This window comes from Larus michahellis, chromosome Z (assembly GCF_964199755.1).
Source record: "Larus michahellis chromosome Z, bLarMic1.1, whole genome shotgun sequence".
Classification (NCBI taxonomy): Eukaryota; Metazoa; Chordata; class Aves; order Charadriiformes; family Laridae; genus Larus; species Larus michahellis.
Genome location: NC_133930.1, coordinates 32,914,095 through 32,933,203, shown reverse-complemented (window position 1 = coordinate 32,933,203; position 19,109 = coordinate 32,914,095). Strand labels below are relative to the sequence as shown.

The following is a 19,109-nucleotide window of genomic DNA, read 5'->3' as shown; positions in this document are numbered from 1 at the left end:
GCCCCTATTCTGCTCTCTTGCTTTTCCAACGTGTGCATTTACCTATAATTGACAAGCTGTTGCAAGGAATTAGGTATTCCCTAGGTAGCTGGCCTTTGCAAAGAAGATCCTCGGAGGCAATCAACAAACTGAAACAACACACCTTTTCTTAGCTTGAAATTCCTAATAAATCAACATAAGGCAAATATTCATACATTAAAGGTTAAATACTTTAAGCCTTTTGACGGTAATTGAGTGTACTTTCAAGAGCTTTAATTTTGATAGAGATTCATATTTTTTTCTTTCCATTTCATCACAGTTTGCCTTAGTTAGTAAATATTTTATACTACTGACTGACACTTCACAGTTGGCACAAGTTACTATACAACAGTCAGATCTAGTTTAAAGGCCTCCAGCTGCAACTTTATTAAGAAATACCATTCCATAAATAAAGATAATATTTACTCAGTGGTTTTATATCCATGGAAGTAATATTCACACACACATCATCAGAACTGCAATATCTGAGACCATAAGTCTCCCATCAGTCCTAGTCCCAAAAGAAGGATCAGATGCTCTTGATTAAGATGCCTCCATAATAAATCTCAGAATAGCTGTTGATGTCATTAACATCTGTCTAGTCATGGCAACACCTCTTTAATTTTGAACTCTGAAATAAGGCTTGCAGACTGTATTTTCAAAGGAATTGGCATGCTTGGAAAGCACCTGAAAACCTAACCTACGCAGGTGCTTTTAGAAATCATAATGGTGAGAGTTAGATGATTAAATGTTTTTGGCAAATCTACATCTGTCTTTAAGGTACTGAAATACCTTTCAAAAATCTTAGAGTTTAAGCAACTTTAATAACTTAATCAAGAAAAGGCATAAGACAAACCCAGGCAAAACTATGCCTGGGGACAGCAATATACTGTCCAGAATAGTGTTTTCCTTTTCTACGTGATATACATCATGGATGTATGATGAATAACTAACAGACTTGGATTTCGGAGTATGACAAGTCTCCTGTTCAAAGAAAATATTTTTTCTTACTACAGATATACTGATCATCCAAAATACTGAGAGTTCTTTGAAGAACAAAGCTGCTATGCCCTTTTTTCTGGTTCCACACATCATGAAAGCAGAAGTATGAAGTAACTCAATCCCAATTTACTGCTTTATCAGAGGAAGTGGGTGGGAAGATTATTTTCTGTTCAGGTGTGAAGTGGGTGGAGAGCCCCCCTCAGCTTTTATTCATGAAGCTCCCAAAAGTCAAGCAGGTGAGGTTGAAATTAATCAGTCAGAGGTTACCATAAACCATTTGAAAACTTCTTAAAAGGTTAAGCCATTTTTCCCCATTGATAAACATGTTCGTCCAAATTTTTATTTCTTTGCTCAAGTATGTGTTGCATTAAAGTATCCTTTGGACTTCTATGAGTGAACTAAGTCACTTTGCATTTCAGTGTGAAATCTTGTAATTTCTGTGCTTACTTTCATCATTGTAATATATCAACATCAGTGACTTTGTTTTCCATTGATACCAATGTAAATAAGGTAAGAAGGAATAAATTCACAATAACCGAATATCACACAGGTCACTCAGTTGCTGCCAAGAAACCTGTTTGTTTTCTTAAATGATCAACGAAAGCTCAAAACACATCTTTGATCTCTGTTTAGGTTCAGTGCATAGCTCTTTTTTTTTTCAGTTCCTGTCACTCTTCTTGACACTGACTCTTTATTTCTGGAATTCTTGTAAACATTAGTCCTTTAAGTAAAACATAATTCAGCTTCAGGTCTAGGAAAGCTGACATGGGGGAGAGGAGGTTGGACTGTTACTGGAAGCCAATTACTAAGTTATATAAGGACTATTGTCCAACACCTCTTATTTTAAATGATAAAGAAGCACAACTGAAAAAATGGTATTGTGAGGAATGGGTTAGGAAGGGTGGCAGAAGGGATTAACAATTTCATAAGGAAACATGTCACTTAGCTGCCAAACAGACATCACTTCAGTGAGGTGCACCCCAGGATGTGACTGGTTTGCCTACATTCAAGAATAAATGCTTGGTGCTTTATTGCATATTTATTAGTCTGAGAATGACATCCTGAAGTTAGGTATTTGCTGTGTGAAAAAATGCTTGCCAACTTCTAATTATTTTTTTTTTAAATATTCTATGAATTAGACACTTTGAAATAGTCCAATGTGCTTTCACTGATCCTTACAGATTCTTAGCTTAAGAGAAGTGCATGGGTTATTGAATCTAAAGATTTCAGTAGTCTTTCCTTTCACTTCAAATATATGTCCCCCCTTCTAAACTCAGTTAAAGAATTCTTGCAGGATCTGGTGTACTCTTTCTCATGCTCTCCATATAGATATTGATCAGTAAACCCTGCTTGAAACATTTCAACAAATCTAACAAGTGACAAGATCAGTCACTACTCTTAAAGGTGAGTAGTAGAAGGTTTTTAGAGTGTCTATATTAATCCATTAGCTTCAAAAGGAGGGAAATAATAATTTACATTAAGGTCACTGCTAATTACAACTTTAACCTTGCAAAGTTTAAAAGTGTGAATAACCCACAGGAGTGCAATTCAACTTCTGAAGTAAATGAATTCAAAGCTTAACTAGCATGAACACAGACTGAAATACATTTGTGCATTCTGAGCCCTTGGTTAGATCTGGTTATCTTTTTTTGATTTGTTGGCTTGCTTGATTGCTTTTGTTGGATTTTTTGTTGTTTTTTTTTTTTTGTTTTTGTTGGAGGAACTAGAACTGTCAATAACTGTTTATGCCAACAGCTGCACGTACAGAGCAGTAACAAGTCATGTAGTCAGTCATGTCATGAACTCACATACGTTATTTCTGATGTAAATCCTGATTGCAAGTTTTACTTTTATCTGCTTTCTGCCCACGTGTCCATATACCAAATAATATCTTTGAAAAATCTTGATTCCAGGTCAGTTTTTTATGTATTCATTATTTATACAGTCGAATGGCTTAAGTTTCTTCCTCTGTCCTCATAAAGTGAAATATCCTTCCTGAAAGCAATCAGTCTTCTCCTGTTTAGACACTTAAGATTCAGCATTTCTAATTATTGCAGGGTTAAACCCAAGATCTTTATGCACTGGTGTGGTACATTTCAGCCTTCTAATGATATCTGGTTTTACAATTGGACCTTGCAACCTTTAAAATCTCACACTTACAACAACCTTAAATTTTTCTGAACAAAAGCATTTGGAATACCTATGTGAACAATGCGTGTATAGGTTTTATGTTAGGGGTTCATATACAGCCGTGCCAACAGAAAAAGGGGTGAGGAAAATTGATGACTAGAGCTTTTGAACATTTTCCTCTGCAATGAAGGAAAATCTTAAGATGTGCACATTAAAAATGTTAGTATAGATATTACACATGGTCAAATCATCTGTGAATAAAGTGCCAATTCTCAAATCAATCTGATTAAACCCTTTTTATGAAATATTGCAGAATTCTGCAATGACATATCAAAATTCTACTTATGAATAGTTTTGTTGCAACAATAAGGACTCAGATGTAAGAACATTGAAGTTAATGTTGATAACCTACCATGATTATTATTATCTAATTATTATTACTTCAGTCCTACTTTTCCAAAAACAAATACAAAGAAAACAGACATAATTTGTAATATTTAATAGAACGTTTATGCAGCCTTGCAAAGAGTGCATTTAAGTGTTTTACATTACAGCATTTTTATGTGAGTTGGTCTTTAACTGTCATTAAAATCTGTAAACTGACCCAAGCCTGAAAAAAACATTTCAAGAGTTGCAAAGTTATATATTTGGAAATGATGACCCACGGTACAAATATTGAATTCTGCATCATTTTAGACTTTCATTTATGACATTATTGAAATGGTCAATTATGAAAATTGCAATTAAAAATGTTCTCTGACATGATTTGAAATTCATAATAAGACTCAAGAAAATTCAGAAACATCAGATACATTTAAAAAGAGGAAAGAAAGAATTGTAGAAGTGCATTTTCACTTTTATTGCTAATTGTTCTTTTCAGGTATGTATCAGGTATTGCAATATTTATGAGTCATAATTCTTTCTGATTATTTCTATCAACAAACATAAATCTGTATAGGCATAAAACCGTGGTATTTGACAATTATGGCTACTACCAGTAATATCAAATGCTTTTTTAATTTTTTTTAGATCTCTATCCTGAGACATGACAACAGGATGTGCCTCGGAGAAGAGTAAGTAAAAAAATTCCTTATCCTTGATATTTTTTTCCATTATAATAATAACTGGATACTGTATCTTGAGTTTTATAGAAATGAATTCATTAGCCATGAATTTTAAAAATAGTAAGCCACTCCCATGGAGTCCTATTTACCAGGTCCTATTCTGTGTATTCAGACTCGACCTTGATTTCAGCAGGACTTTTGTCTAAGCAATATTCTTTTGAGTACATTGAATTTAAACATTAACATTAGTAAAACGATAACACTAAACATAAACATTAGTAAATTAATATCAATTACTTAAACATCTATGTTTCTCATGATCTAAAATTTTATGAAAAGAAACTTCCTAGGTGATTTTGTTGCTTCAGGTAACACTCCTCCAGAAAAGAAACCCAAAGGAAGATGAGCTATTCTAATAAAACAAACAAAGAAATGAAGAAACAAAGAAACAAAGAAAGTGATAAAGTATACTTATTAGTGTCTTTTCATTGATGTACATCTTCCATATGTAAAGACCATATGTAAAATTATTTTTATGTGTTTAGCTATCTATTAATCACTGGGCTTTCTTCTTCCTCGGTGCCTGAAATGTCTGTCTTCTCTGTAGTGCTTGGAAAGTTGCTTTTTATTTAAAAAAAAAAAAAGTACATAAGGCTAATATAAAATTTGTGTCTCTCTCATATACCATACTTGATGAATTTTAAAACTGAAGCATTTTTCAGGTCCATATTTTGTATTGTTTTGCTTTATCCCGTTAACAGCAGGTTCAATTGCTATCTATACTCAATGACATAATGGTGTTTGTTAACTGCTTAGTATTGAGGGAATGACTAGCAGCAAAGTCTTTGCTATATCAAGTCTCTGCTGAGTCAAGAAGTTGTCATGCTGTTTTTCAACAGCAAAATTAGTGCAATGTAAGTAATGCTGATTTCCAAGTGATATGATGTTACATTACAATGCTGGCTGCTAATCCTTATTTCTATTTGTTAAAGACACCACAAAGTGTTTTTAAGTGGAAAAAGTACTTACTATAATCCTGCAGTTAAAAAAGCGAACCTAAGCACACTTGGAATTTTGCCTTTGGTTTAGACCAAAAACTAACACCAGTCCCTAAAGAAACAGAAGTTCACTATCCGGGAAAATGAATCTTGTTTCACCGCCCAGAAAAAAAAGAATGCAGTGGGTTGAAGGTAGGAGCAATACTGGGAGTAGATCATCTGTGCGTGGCTCCTGGGAGAATCTTTCATTTTTCTTTTCCCCAAATATAAAAACAATCTCCTACAGCCACTGAAATCACTTGAGGTATATCTTCAATTCATTTCAATTGTCACAGTTCCGTTCTTTTCATCAGAGTGGTATTAATTTTCATCACCTCACAGCTTGAACATAATCTTTATTCCCTCAATTAATGTGTTTCTTTTTCCCTTCCTTTGATGTGTTTTGTGAGACTATACTTCCAGTCACATTTTCAGGGTCCTCTAAGAAGCATTTGGGATAAACTCTTCAGTTTTGGAGCTATGATGCTTTCAAGACCACTGAGAAATTGGTATCATAATCAAGTAACTAATGCCTTTTTGTTTTGAAGCTATTCTTTACTATTCACAGTTGTATCCTGATAATGCCTCAAAATATTATAACTAGACAGAGATAAATTACCAGTGGGAGGAAGCAAGCCAAGAAGGGAAAATGCAGTTTTCTCTCCTTAAACTTATTATGTTGCAAACATGAGATCATTCATAAGCAAAGTCTGAATCACACATTTAGCTATTGGAAGGATAACCTTTTACCCTTTCCAGATATGTAACTACAGTTGTATTCACAGAATCAAAGAACAGAATCATAGACTCATTTAGGTTGGAAAAGACCCCTAAGATCATCCAGTTCAGCTGTTAACCTAACACTGCCAAACCGTTAAAATGTGTCCCTAAGCACCATGTCTACTCCTATTGGAAGGTAAAAATAGGTTCACTAATTTGCAGACTACTATTTCATGCCAGCAGAGGTGTCATCAGAATAAACATGTTTTCGCACAAAGTTCAGACTACAGAGTTAAGCTAATATGTCAACAGAAGTTATATGAGAATCTTTGCAAAATTGTAGGTCATCAGGTTAATCCTGGGCTGCAGTTAAATGCAAAACACCTCCACAAAATAAAAATGTTTTTAATTAAAGTCTTTCAAAGTCTTTAAATTTAACAAGGATGCTTAAAAAAAGAACTGATTTCGAATATGGGAGAACAGGATGCTGAACTATCTTTCAAATCAAATTTTTTCTGAAGAAATAAAAATGGGGAAGCTGAAATTTAGTTTTTGACTGATCCTGCTCTGTCCTGTCAAATTAAAAACATTTAACACCAACTTTCAACATTTGCTATATCAGTAAGACTAATATGAAACTCCATTAAAAAACTTGATTGATAGATAATGTATCTCTGAAAAACTTCTAAGCAATAAGAGTGTTTGGCTGCAAGGGAAAATAATTATGTTCCTTATTTGTAGTAAAGGTTAAAGTTGTTATTACAACTATTATTATTATGCAATAATGTAGTTAACATAAAATAAATTTAAACAAATATATGTAATAAAATTGTATAATGTAGGTAATAATTTGTAGATAATTCTTCTCTTTGACACAGTGCCTGTTCCAAAGAAACAGAATAAAAATAATGCTATGTAGTTGAACTTAAGATTGATACTTTTGAAAAATCTTGTATGTTAAAATAAGCATTAAGGAAATTAACAAAGAAAAAGGAAAAAAGGACATAAACTAGAAATAAATCTATTACATAAAAAAATGGTTCATGTGAAAAAGAACTTGGAAGTGCTTAAGTGTTCACAGTTTTTACACAATCATAAGAAAAGATGGTTTTTCAAAATGAATCATTGTAACAGAATTATTTGCACTGGTCACCAAAAAAAGTGTTGATCAGATTCTATTAGAATTGTTATTAACTAAATCATATGACAGCAGTAGCTGTGTCATCATACTTTACCATCTGTACCTTAACAAGATAAAATATTGTGCTCTAGTGCTTATATACATATAAGGTATTTTTCGTTGTCAATATGAATTAAGGCCATCATATTTATATGAGTTATAGCAAAATTCTTTCAAACCTCTACTTCAACTGATCAGTTCTGAATTGAGGTTCAGTATGTGTACTTTTTGAGCAACAAAATGGAGCAAATTTCAGTGATCTACTGTAGAGGTAAATATTTTTCAGTTTGGTCTGTATCTCTGCATATAGCAGAAAGTTTTCTAGTACTCTGTTAATAAATTTCTGGATTCTTTTATTATTTTATATATTATGAGTTCCTTTATTAAACAAAATTTGTTAACATTTCTAATCCTTTTTATTTATTACAGACAAATAAGTAGAAAGATATTAGCGTTCATTCTAAGGGAAAACAAAAGAGATAAGAGAACTGTACAGCTTTAAATGTGCTAAAAGCTGTGACCTATTTAGTAAAACACATCTACATCCCACCTAAATATGACAGGAAGAAAAAATGGCATAAGTATAAACTGAGGAAAATTTTGCAGTCTCATAAAATGATCATGCAGCATATGGCTCAAATTAGAGTAGCCAGAAAAAACTCAGACAAAAAACCGGTCTACCTCTATGTTTTTGCCTATGAATCACTTCTTTTTCTCATTAAGTATTCAAAAGGGCCTACAAAACCCAATCCCCTAGCACATTATTTCTATTATGTCTGGGAAGGTCCTGAAAAAGTAGCAATATTTTCCTTTTACTAGTCCAATACAAAAGCTTTATGTTTATTATAATGGCTAAAGTAAGGTTTGTTAATCTTTCAAAGACATTTCCAAAGGTAATACATGACCACATCAGAAAACCTCACTCTAATTTACATCAAATAATGGAAAAAAATGAAAACAAAAATAAAAAAAAAATCAGGCCACTTACATTTTGTGAAAAGAAAAAGTAAACTTCCCATTAGTGAGTTCTCAACCAACAGATGTAACCCAGGTTTTTGGAATGGAAATGAATAAAATTTTCAGCTTCAGGAAGGGAACATCTCTCTCTGAAAAGCACAAACAGAGGACCTCCAGTGTACTAATGAACTGGCACAATTTCTTAAATACTTTGTAATGTGTGGCAGGCAAGTCAGCACAAGATTTTAGCATTGTGGTACTTTTTAACTCCACTGTGTAGAAGCCTACAGGCATACGTCATTACCCCAGGATATGAGATTTTATAACTGCAACAAGGACAATGTATTTCCTATATAGCTTCCTTTTATATATGATCTACTGATGTCCATGGAAAAATCCCAGTCAGCTGTCTTTTTTGGAAATCATTCATTCACCAAGTTCTTAATTTCATCAGGAAAGTTATAGGTGAAAGGGAGGAGTGAAACTAGCTCAAGAATATCTTCTGAAACTTACATGTCAGGTGATACTAAATTCATTGTACACAATGGTGTATTTCTGCTGTATAAAATACATTTCCCAAGTAAAATTCTAATGGTTCTTTCTCAAAGGGCTGTTTTCATTTTGCAGTCTTTACAGCACATTGACTTTGCAAAAATAATAAGAAAAGCAGTACATTTGGATTTGGGCTTTTTATGTTTTGGTACTTAAGGTGTTATAAGATTTGCGTGGGAGACTCATCTCAGTTTTTACAATTACTATGGCTTCACAGAGCACAGAGTTTCTGTTAAGTATTTTATTATTTAATTTAACACAAAAAATGCAGAACATTTCAGAGGTTCAATAGAGTGATGGCAATAATAGTTAATTTTGTGTGGATCAACATGGTCAGTTCTGGTGGTAACTTTCTGAACTTAAACTGAAGTTATTGTCATTTAAGGTAATTTTTCATTCTTAAGGTAATTTTTCTTAAATAATTCTTAAGGTAAATTTTCATTCTTTTCTGTATGAAAACAAAGGTAAAGATGATCAGTGACAGAATATTTTTCTCCTCTTGTATGTGATTCATATCTGAGGTCAGTAAAAGAGAGCTGAAGGAGCTACCCTGAGATGGCTGCTATGCTATGTACATATACTATGAAGAAAAGTAAGGCAACAGTAGTGTTTTAAGTTGTTCTGTTATCTGAATGCATTATTATAAGTGTAGAAGTTTTGTCTTAATGTTTCTATAAAGCACCACAGCATGTATCTTTGTATAATTTACTAAAACTCTTTTAACTGTGCTTATTTTGAGGTCTGTGCTGTTTTGCTGACTTTTATTAGTTTGGGGGTTTTTTGTGTGTTCTTTAAAAAAATGGAAACACTATGAAAATCATACTTGAAATAATCATCAGGTAAAATTAATTTGATACAGTTATTTGTAGATAATTGTAGACAAACAAAATGTGGTATTTTGTCTCTGCCAAAGAGATAAACATTTTGCATTATGCAATATAAACAACACTATCATTTTCCTGCAGTGCAGAATTTTGCCTGCTCATTCTGATATTGTCGATCAGGCAGCGAAATTATTTTTTCCATTCACAGTTTTTGTGTTTCTATATGTTTACTCATAAATGACTTCTAAATAGATTGTTTTGACAGCCTTGTATTGCTAAGGAAGACATTTTTCAAACACTTAAATCTGTGTGTGATTTGAAACTTAATCCCAAGGAAAAAGAGAGGCCACTAATCAAATATTTTTTTAAAAAAAATCTGAAATAATCTTCTCTACTTTATAATCATAATAGTAGGAAGTCCAATATTTCTGCTCAAACAAAAAGGCTGGTAGACATATTTACCAAAGGCCTTATGATGTTTGCAGTCGACTTTGCAGAAGACAACATTTATAAAACCCTTACAGTGTCTGGCGGGTGCCATGCATTCTTCTGGGGATTAGTGTTATTCAGATATTGTCTTTCATTTGAACTTCAAAACCTTTTTCTTTTTTCAGACAGCTTTTTAATAGGTTTTGGAAATTAAAACCTTTTTATTTGTGTCATTATAATACCTGCTACAAATTTACTTTTGGGAGATGAACGCCAGTAAAGCTAAAGACTATTGTAAGTTTTAAGAGGGGAAAAAGAAAAGGAAGAGTTATAAATGTAGTATGAATTAGTCGAAGAACTAAAACCCATGGCCTGTGCCATGTTCTTCTTTCTTATTTTTTTACTGAATAAAGCGAAGGTATTTTCCAGTACTTCCATCTTCCAATATCTAGTCCCATAGAGACCCTATTGTGCTATAAGTAGAAAAAATATTGTTTTTAATAAGACTTAGTCTCAGCAACAAAAATCAATTAACAATTCCATTCTGAAAGTGAAAAATAAGATCTGAAGAAGAGAGACTTAACTAATTTTGCTTCTTTAAAGCCCCACAAGTAGGTGAAAAATGTAAATTTCCGCCTTCTACAGTCTAGATTTCTAGCATATGTAAATTTCGGTTAAACACAGGAAATTTGGGAACTAAAAAAAAATGGTGCTCAGAAAGAGGATCATTAGGCAGTTGCTTATATATTGCCTTTCTTTTAGTGCTTTTTGTATTTAGAGAATATGTTTAATTCCATAGTATACCTTAAAGTGAACTCAATGTAAAATTAAAATGGAAAAAAAAAATCTTTAAAATGTCAATAATAGAATTTTGGCTGCCCAAAAATACCTCACGTTTTGGGAACCAGGATGATATATTGTTTAGCTTTAGAAATGATAAGCACTATTTTTTGCAATTTCTAAAAGGAAAGCTTTGCAAGTTTCTTCCTCCCATCCTCTCTGGTTTACCACAGCCCTCTTGGGGGCCGAATGAAAAGAAGGTTAGCAAAGAGTCCTACTTTTGTTTACCTGGAACAGATAAGAATCTCCTCAGATCTCAGCCCCTCTGACATGGAAGCGTGTCCACCTTTTTGCTTGTTTGCCTTTAACTTTAGAAATGCTTGGTAAATGGATAAAAAAAAATATTCTAGAAATAGAAATGGTAAAAGGATCCTGTCCTTTCAGCAAGGCTTTTGTCTGTTTTCTACCGAACCATATGCCTGCAGTTCAGTCCCATAAATTTCCACACTGCTAAAGTTTCCAGCTGTCTCCTGCTCAGCCAGCAGGCCACTATGACATGCCTTGTGAACTCCTCTGTGCTAGTGCAGGTTCTGAATTCTTCTGCTTTAGGGTGCTAAGAACACTGTTTTCATTGATTACAAGCATTGCTGCCAAAGAAACTCTGAGGTACATCTCCAAGAGGAAAAATAAACTGTTTGATAAAAGCTGTTTTTCACAATAGCAGTTTTAATTGCTTTCCAGGTAGCACTGGTCTATAGGTTTAGTTTATTAGTATTGGTTATAGTGGAGAGAAAGGAGTGGAAAAGGCTGCGAGAAGTTACACTGAGATTTCTGAAGAAGTGGCAAAATGAGCACGGGGGTCACTGGCATATATAGACATGTTAGTAGAGAATAAGAAAAAAAACCAAAAACAGGAGAATCTGAAAAAGGTGAAAAGTGAAATAGGAAAGACCAAGAAATGTGAGAAGGACTGCAAAAGTCTGAAGAAACTTGAACTACTAGATTCACAGCATCCACAGGCTGGCAAAACTCCACTAATACCTGTCACATTTACATATTGTGGTCACCTGGACAGGTTTCTGGCTTTTCTTAAATTTTGTTTATGTCTTAAGCTGGTCCCCAAAGGTTTCCAGCTCACTCTAAGATCTTTCCTGGAACACAGAAGTGTGTTTTTAGACTAAGAGAGGTTTAATCAACACTTAGCTATGTGTGTTTCATATCTTACTGGTTGTGAAATTTGCAAACTAGCAACATTTTTTTTTATTGTTGTGTAAAAAAAGTTATGTGACAAAGAATTCTAAAGACTCTTGGATGAACTGCCACACAGAAAGTGAAGTTTCCCCTTGTGTTTCCTTTAAAAAAAGAGAAGAAAAGAAAGGAAAGGAAAAGGAAAAGGAAAGGAAAAGGAAAAGGAAAGGAAAAGGAAAAGGAAAGGAAAAGGAAAGGAAAAGGAAAAGGAAAGGAAAAGGAAAAGGAAAGGAAAAGGAAAAGGAAAGGAAAAGGAAAGGAAAGGGGAAAGGGAAAGGGAAAGGGAAAGGGAAAGGGAAGGAAAGGGAAGGAAAGGGAAGGAAAGGGAAGGGAAGGGAAGGGAAGGAAAGGAAAGGAAAGGAAAGGAAAGGAAAGGAAAGGAAAGGAAAGGAAAGGAAAGGAAAGGAAAGGAAAGGAAAGGAAAGGAAAGGAAAGGAAAGGAAAGGAAAGGAAAGGAAAGGAAAGGAAAGGAAAGGAAAGGAAAGGAAAGGAAAGGAAAGGAAAGGAAAGGAAAGGAAAGGAAAGGAAAGGAAAGGAAAGGAAAGGAAAGGAAAGGAAAGGAAAGGAAAGGAAAGGAAAGGAAAGGAAAGGAAAGGAAAGGAAAGGAGAGATTTATGAAAAAGAAAGACCTTATTTAATGATTTTGTAAGTAATCAAAACTTTTTTATACCTTCATAAAGTGGTTTGATATTTCAGAAACTTTCCTCACAAAGTGAGGTGGAGTGGACTTTTTAACTTTGAATTTTTGGCTTATTGTTTTCTAGTTTAACAAGTTTTGTTTAGCTTTCTCCAAAAACAAATCTGAAAAACTATCTAGAAGAAATGGAAGAAAAGCACATTTTTGTTTTATATTTACCTGTTTAATCCTTTTCCCAAATGTAAACAGATACCAGAGTTTCTAATCTGATGGATAATATTTCATACACTTGTATGCAAACAGTATGGTTTTTTTTAGTTGCTTTATCTAAACTCACATTCAGAGACGTAACCGTGGGTTATTAATCACTGCTCTAAAGCTGGAATTAGTTTGTCTGACAGTGAGGACTCCAGAAGAGCTCTCCTCTCAGGGAGCTGTGGTTTGAGAGGAATGAAGAAAAAGTAACAACCCCTAATTGAAAAACAAAAACTTCTTCACAGACTTACTAGTAGAACCTGATTTTATTGATAAACTAGTAGATTTTTAATGTAAATGCATTTTTTTTTGCCTCTCATTAAATGTTTTGTTTTCCCTTTAAAATTTCTATTCAACTTGTATGAAACATGACTTGTCACTCTGTCTACTCTAGCATAATGACGCATCATGACTTTCCTGCATTTTAGAAAATTGTACTAATACCCACGTTACCCAAAAAGAATTTGAAATTTTGTTAAAAAATTAAAATCTTTACTGTCATGAAGGACAATGTGGAAGTCTTTGAAAGAAAGGAGAAGTAAAAAAAGACACATATTTTGATTTTTCTTTTCTCGGTAAAAACCAATTGACACCTACATTTAAACTGCTATTGTGCTGGATCATATGCAAATTTAGAAAAGCAGTAACTCCTAATTTGGATTTCCCATGATCTGAAACAGAATTTTAAGGACTAATTCAGAACAGCATTATAAGTCAATCCCAATTCTGTAATTCCCTACATACTAAAAAATCCCATGTGAAATGGAAGTTATTACAGTGTTGGTTTACTACCTTTATGGTCTACAGAAGCTTAGCAAACTTTGGAGAAATAAATACGGAGAGAGTTTTTGCCTAGGAACTCTCTAGAAAATATAGAAATTAGAGATGATGTAATCAAGTCTCTTCCTTACAGAAATTGCTAATGAAATGGAAGATTTGCTCTCATGTGGCTATACATTTTTCTTTGACTCAAAGAGAGTTTTGCAATTTCTGACATGAATTTTAAATGTAAGTTCCTCCTGGAATATTAACTTCACTTTTGATCTATTCAACGATGGAGAGTAGTGAAAGTGAGTGAGTAGAAGAGAATCCATAGTTTATTTCTTTCTCTTTCCTGTGCTACATAATCTTATATTGGTGAGGGAATTCAAAGAGAAGGAAGATATGTGATACCTACCAGAATATATACTCTTTCTGGCTGTTTTCCTATATACAGCATTATTTAAGTACTCATCTCCTGCATGAAACCTTTTGAGATGCATTTTGAAGAAGTAATTTTACAGAATCTGGAGAATTTCTCTTATCTGTCATAACAGAAACATTTTCAAAAGATGCTGTGTAATTAAGCATGAACTCCCCTGCCTGAGTAGCAATCCTAAATCAAACTGTGTTTTTCCAGGTGTTTCTCCAAGCATACCCCCTTACAACTAGTACTTCACTGATTGGTTTGGAGTTTCCTGGTTTTCACCTTCTTTTTTTTTTTTTTCTTTTTCTTGTAATGATAGCTGTGTTCTAGCAAGTCTCCTTCTTTTCAGATGTTTATGCTAAAAATAACGGTGGAGTTCAGGTGTACCTGAGATAGGGACAAATGCAGACACAAATTAGGAAAGATTTAACAAGATATTTTCTCCACTTATTTCAGCATGCAAATTAGAGGGCTTTTTGCATTTTTTTCCTGAAATTTCTAATTTATTTAATAAGTTGGCAAACAGAAAGTATAACTTACAGCAGCCTAGATTCAGTTCTGAATTTCCTCTACAGCTACATGTAGTTAGATATAGAAAAGGTTTGCTGAATGACACTGTTCAGTGTCATTCAACACAAGACTTGTCCCTGCAGTACTATCAGAAATATCATCACTGAGTAGTAATAGATTTCATGGATTTTTGACATATTTTTAATTCTAAATAATCCCTGATTCATTATTGACTTTTTTTGAAAGCTGTGCATCCCAAAAAAAACAAAATGGAAAAGTCAGTTCTTAGGTCAGCTATCATATGCTTGGTGTAGTGTCTTTTATCACTCTATTTTCATTTTCTGCTTTGACCAAACTTCAAGATGTATCCCATCCTTCTTTGCTTTTGTATGCCCTTTTAGGAATAACTTTTTCTTGCTATTCAGGCTAAATTTTTCATTTCAACTCTCCCAGTAAATCCTAATTAGAAGGTCTTCAGAACTTTTTTCATTCTGAACAGTCATGGATGAGATCTACATCCGAAGCTTCAGGCATGCCAAACTGATTGTGGTGGTACCGCACATGGCTGTAGAGGTTTTCCCACGTGGACGTTTGAGAAGAATGAAGGTATTAGATAGATGCCATGGAAATCAGTTAGTTGCAGAAAACTGCCAGTTAAATTTAACTTTTCAGAACTTTTCAGTTTTTCTGTCATTGTTTCGTGATAATCAGTTGATACTACTTTACCCTTTGCCATTAACTGAGGGAAGAGAATTAAAAAATGGTTAAAAAAAAAAAATCTGTGAGGAAAGGGAAAGAACAGATAAGAAAAGCAAATGCTCCTGCATGGACCATTTACCATAAGTGGTGTGAAGTTGTTTTGAATTATGCAAGGCTGAATCTGTTGCAGGGTACTGAACATGAAAATTCCCTTAATGACTCAAATGCCCAAGAGCTAAAATATTAGATTTCCCAGAGCAGTGAAGGAAATCTTTTAGTTGATGTAACATGTGGTATTTCCTCAAACAGCCAGAGTCTAAAGAATTTTCACAGAAGAATAATGAGCAAAATAAGTGAATAACTCTGGTCATAAAAAGTATTAGAGGTAACATTACACTACACAGCATTTTGAAGTCCCTAGATAATGGATTTAATGACAAAATAATTAAATAATTAATTACAGAATAATTAAATATCAGGGACAATATAACACTCTGGGCAGTTTTCAAAAAAAACCCAGATATTTGCATTAAATGTAGTGTATTAGGAATTGGGCTTATCATGATGTATTAATTTTTTGTTGTTCACTATTTCAATAGAAGGCACCGTATTTATCTGAGCCTATGCAGTTTGGAAAAAAAAAATAAGGCAAATTTACTAAATATTCTTTTTAGGAAAATTATAAACAGCTCTAGAATTTTCACAATAGAATATTTTGATTTATGAATTTGTTTCAAACAATGTATGTTTCAGCATACTTTCAGACTTCACCTTGGTTTAGATATTTCATTTTTGTTGGTTTCTTCGATATGAGAAAAGCCTTGTTCTTCCACATTAAAAAAAAAAAAATAAAAAAAAATTGCATATTCTTGTAATTGGTTTGTGATTTCAATTAAAAATTCAAATATTTTTTAGTGGTTATAGGTTATTAGCCCACCTTGGGTACACACCTTTTGTTGTTCAAGTTCTTTAGTTTTGAAGATACAAGTCCAAATCTTTTAGACCAGTTTTCTTGTAGGAAGCCTGCTCAAAATGAATAGGTCAGCACTTCAGTGACTAAGAAATAATATTGCTGACAAAGAAGCAGGCAGAACCTCCGTTTCTCCATCAGCCAGAGTTTGAAGATCTACTTCAAAGGCACTATTGTACAAGAGCACTTTTTGCAAATACACGGATGTAGCAGCTCACAAGCTAAGAGGTGACATAGCTCTGATCAACCTTCGCTTCCTCCTTTAGAAGGTGCCAGAATTTTACAACATTCCTGGAAGAAAGTTCAGGAGGGTCAATTGCCCAAAGATCATTTTCATGTCAAAGCAACAACTTACTTCCTCCTTGGTGCTAGTCAAGAACAATAAGCAACAAAGATCTGATCCACCTGGATTCTTTTCTATCAGTTGTTCATGTAATCATACATACTGGCACAGAGGCAACGCTTCAGACTAGGAGATACACGCTTGGTTACCAAAGTAATAAGGAAGTTTTCACTGAATAAAGAAATTGTTTCTTAAGAAATTAAGAATAGCAGATTTTGAATGATATTGATAGATATTAGATATTGATAGTAGACATTGAATACAAATATTAATGTGTATATCTTATGCAAGCTGGAAGAGTACTAAGATTATCTCCTGCATGAGTTAGAATTAACTACATTTTGGGAGCTGTCTGAAACCTTAGCTCTACACCACTTCCTTCAGGCTGTCTTAGGGGTAAAAGGGTGCATGCACACACACATGTGCGTGTGTGCAAACACACACACCCACACCCCCCAGTACTACATGGGCTAGTTTGGGAGAAATGTTTTGTGAGAGAAAAAGTGATAACCACCTCTTTTTCACTTCTGTTAACCTGTAGAGTGTACTGACACACTGCTAAGTGGGGAAGAGGGCATATTTTGAAGCTGAAGGCTCCCAGAAAGGTTTGGGTGTCTTACCCAGGCTGGTTCACTTTTAATTCTTCTGAGGTTTATTTTTGCTTTTTGTCACACCTGTTCCTGCTAGTGATAGGGGAGTTGTCATTAGTTCTTTTTCGTTAGAGATTATGTATCTGTTTAGTGCTTATGTATTAGGCATTGGTGATGAAAAAAGAATCTGCGTAGTCTCAGAAGCTATCCCATTAATCACTGTTATTGAAGTGTTGTGCTGTACAGCATGTGATCAGTTTTGACGCGTCTTCAGTTACCATTGGAAAGGGCTGACGTCTCTTCTATGTGGGCTGATGTCCCCCAGTCCAACTGATGTAATTACATAAATTTGCCCGTTCTTCTTGAGGCACTGCTGTGTTGTAGCATCTTCCAATTGTGGGGCAAGAATATTCGGCTACTGAGAAGAAATCTTGACACCAAAACCACAGTAAAAACCTGTTAATTCTAATTGTTTAAGATGCATTAAAATATATATTTCCTAAACCACACAGAGAGATTGACATAAATAGGTTGTTCCTGTCACAGGTAGCTATTGCTATGGTGTTTTGTAACTGTTTTCCTTATATTAAGCAGAGGTGGTATTTTGGTTGTTACAGCAGATGACCACATTTATTTAAGTTACTACAGTGTCTACATAGCCTGTACTCATTAGACATAATAAAGAATTAATCCAAAGGGAGGAAAGAAGATGAGAAATAACCACGTGCAGTTGTGTTATCAAGACAGCTGTACAATTCACCAGTTGTTACGCTGTTTGGCACACTCTTCCCTTTTGGATTAGGATGTTATATGGTGATATTCTGTATTAGGATTGATAAGAAAAAACAAAACAAAAAAAACCCACAAAAGTGATAATTAAATTTAACGTTATAAGAGTAAATTTAAAAAGAATGCGATCTTCCCGATGTTTCGTTTTTGTCTCACCAGCAGTTCCTGTGACTCAGCTGTAAAGATTCAGTTGCTTGTGTATCAGTCTGTAATGACCCACCTTTAGAGCACAAAAAAGACTCTTTTTCATTTATTTGTTTTTAATTGAGCATCTAAAAAAATAAAATCATTTGGTGATATGTTAAAAAACAAAACCATAAAAACCCTACCAAACCAAATCCACAAACAACAAAACATTGTAAAAATTGAGTTGACACAACTGAGGTGGAAGTAACCACATGGAAGGGAGCTGAAAAAAAGCTGTTAAAGGTAAAAATGAGTCATTCACCTCTTAGATTGGATCTACTTCCAGTAGGAAAAGACACACAGACATGGCCTTATACTACTATGATTACAGAAATTCTTACAGAAGGTGTCCCCGTTATGTGTAAGGAAACTCTCTCAAGCAAACAAAACAAAACACAACACAAGAAAATCAAATATTTAAAGTAATTGTCCATAGGCTTAATGAAAGAGACAGTGGTGCTGTTCACTGTGTTGTGTCATCTGCTTCAGTCTCATCTCTTACCGAGTTCTTATACCTCAAACAATACTGTGACAACTGAAGGCCAGCTCTCCTGGGACTTCATTTCTTACCAGAAAAAAGTACTCAGAAATATGTATCTGTGTATTTATGTGATTGTAAGTAAGCAATAATCCCAGAAGGAGAAATTTTTAAGTTGATACTAAAACTAAATGCAAAAATACTGAAGATGAGCAACAAGTGCTTGAAACTTTCTGATCTCCCCTTCCTTATAGCCCATCTTATACAGAAATACAAACGCCATTTTACACACACCATGCGGTCATAGAAGTTGCTGCAGGGTATTTCTGCTTCTAACTAGTTGGAACCTCAAGAAATTTTTACTGCCAGGTTTTGGGTCTTTGAGATTTTTATTTTGGATTAAGGAGTTTGTTTAGTCAGAAACTCAGTAAGTAAAATATTAAAAATGAGTCATGGAAATAAAATGAAAGAAAGAAAAGAACAAAAAAGAACAAAAAAAAAACCCAACTGAGCTAAGCCTCCAGC

General features: G+C 33.9%; 1 protein-coding gene across 21 annotated transcripts in view; it reads left to right on the top strand.

Annotated features, from left to right (window-relative positions):
• PTPRD (protein tyrosine phosphatase receptor type D) overlaps positions 1 to 19,109 on the top strand; it is a 1,287,856-nt gene that overhangs the window by 439,707 nt on the left and 829,040 nt on the right. For all 21 annotated transcript variants that reach the window (XM_074569146.1, XM_074569145.1, XM_074569143.1 and 18 more), the window contains exon 5: positions 4,180 to 4,223. The gene's annotated coding sequence lies outside the window, so the exon portion shown is untranslated. The remainder of the gene's footprint in view (positions 1 to 4,179; positions 4,224 to 19,109) is intronic.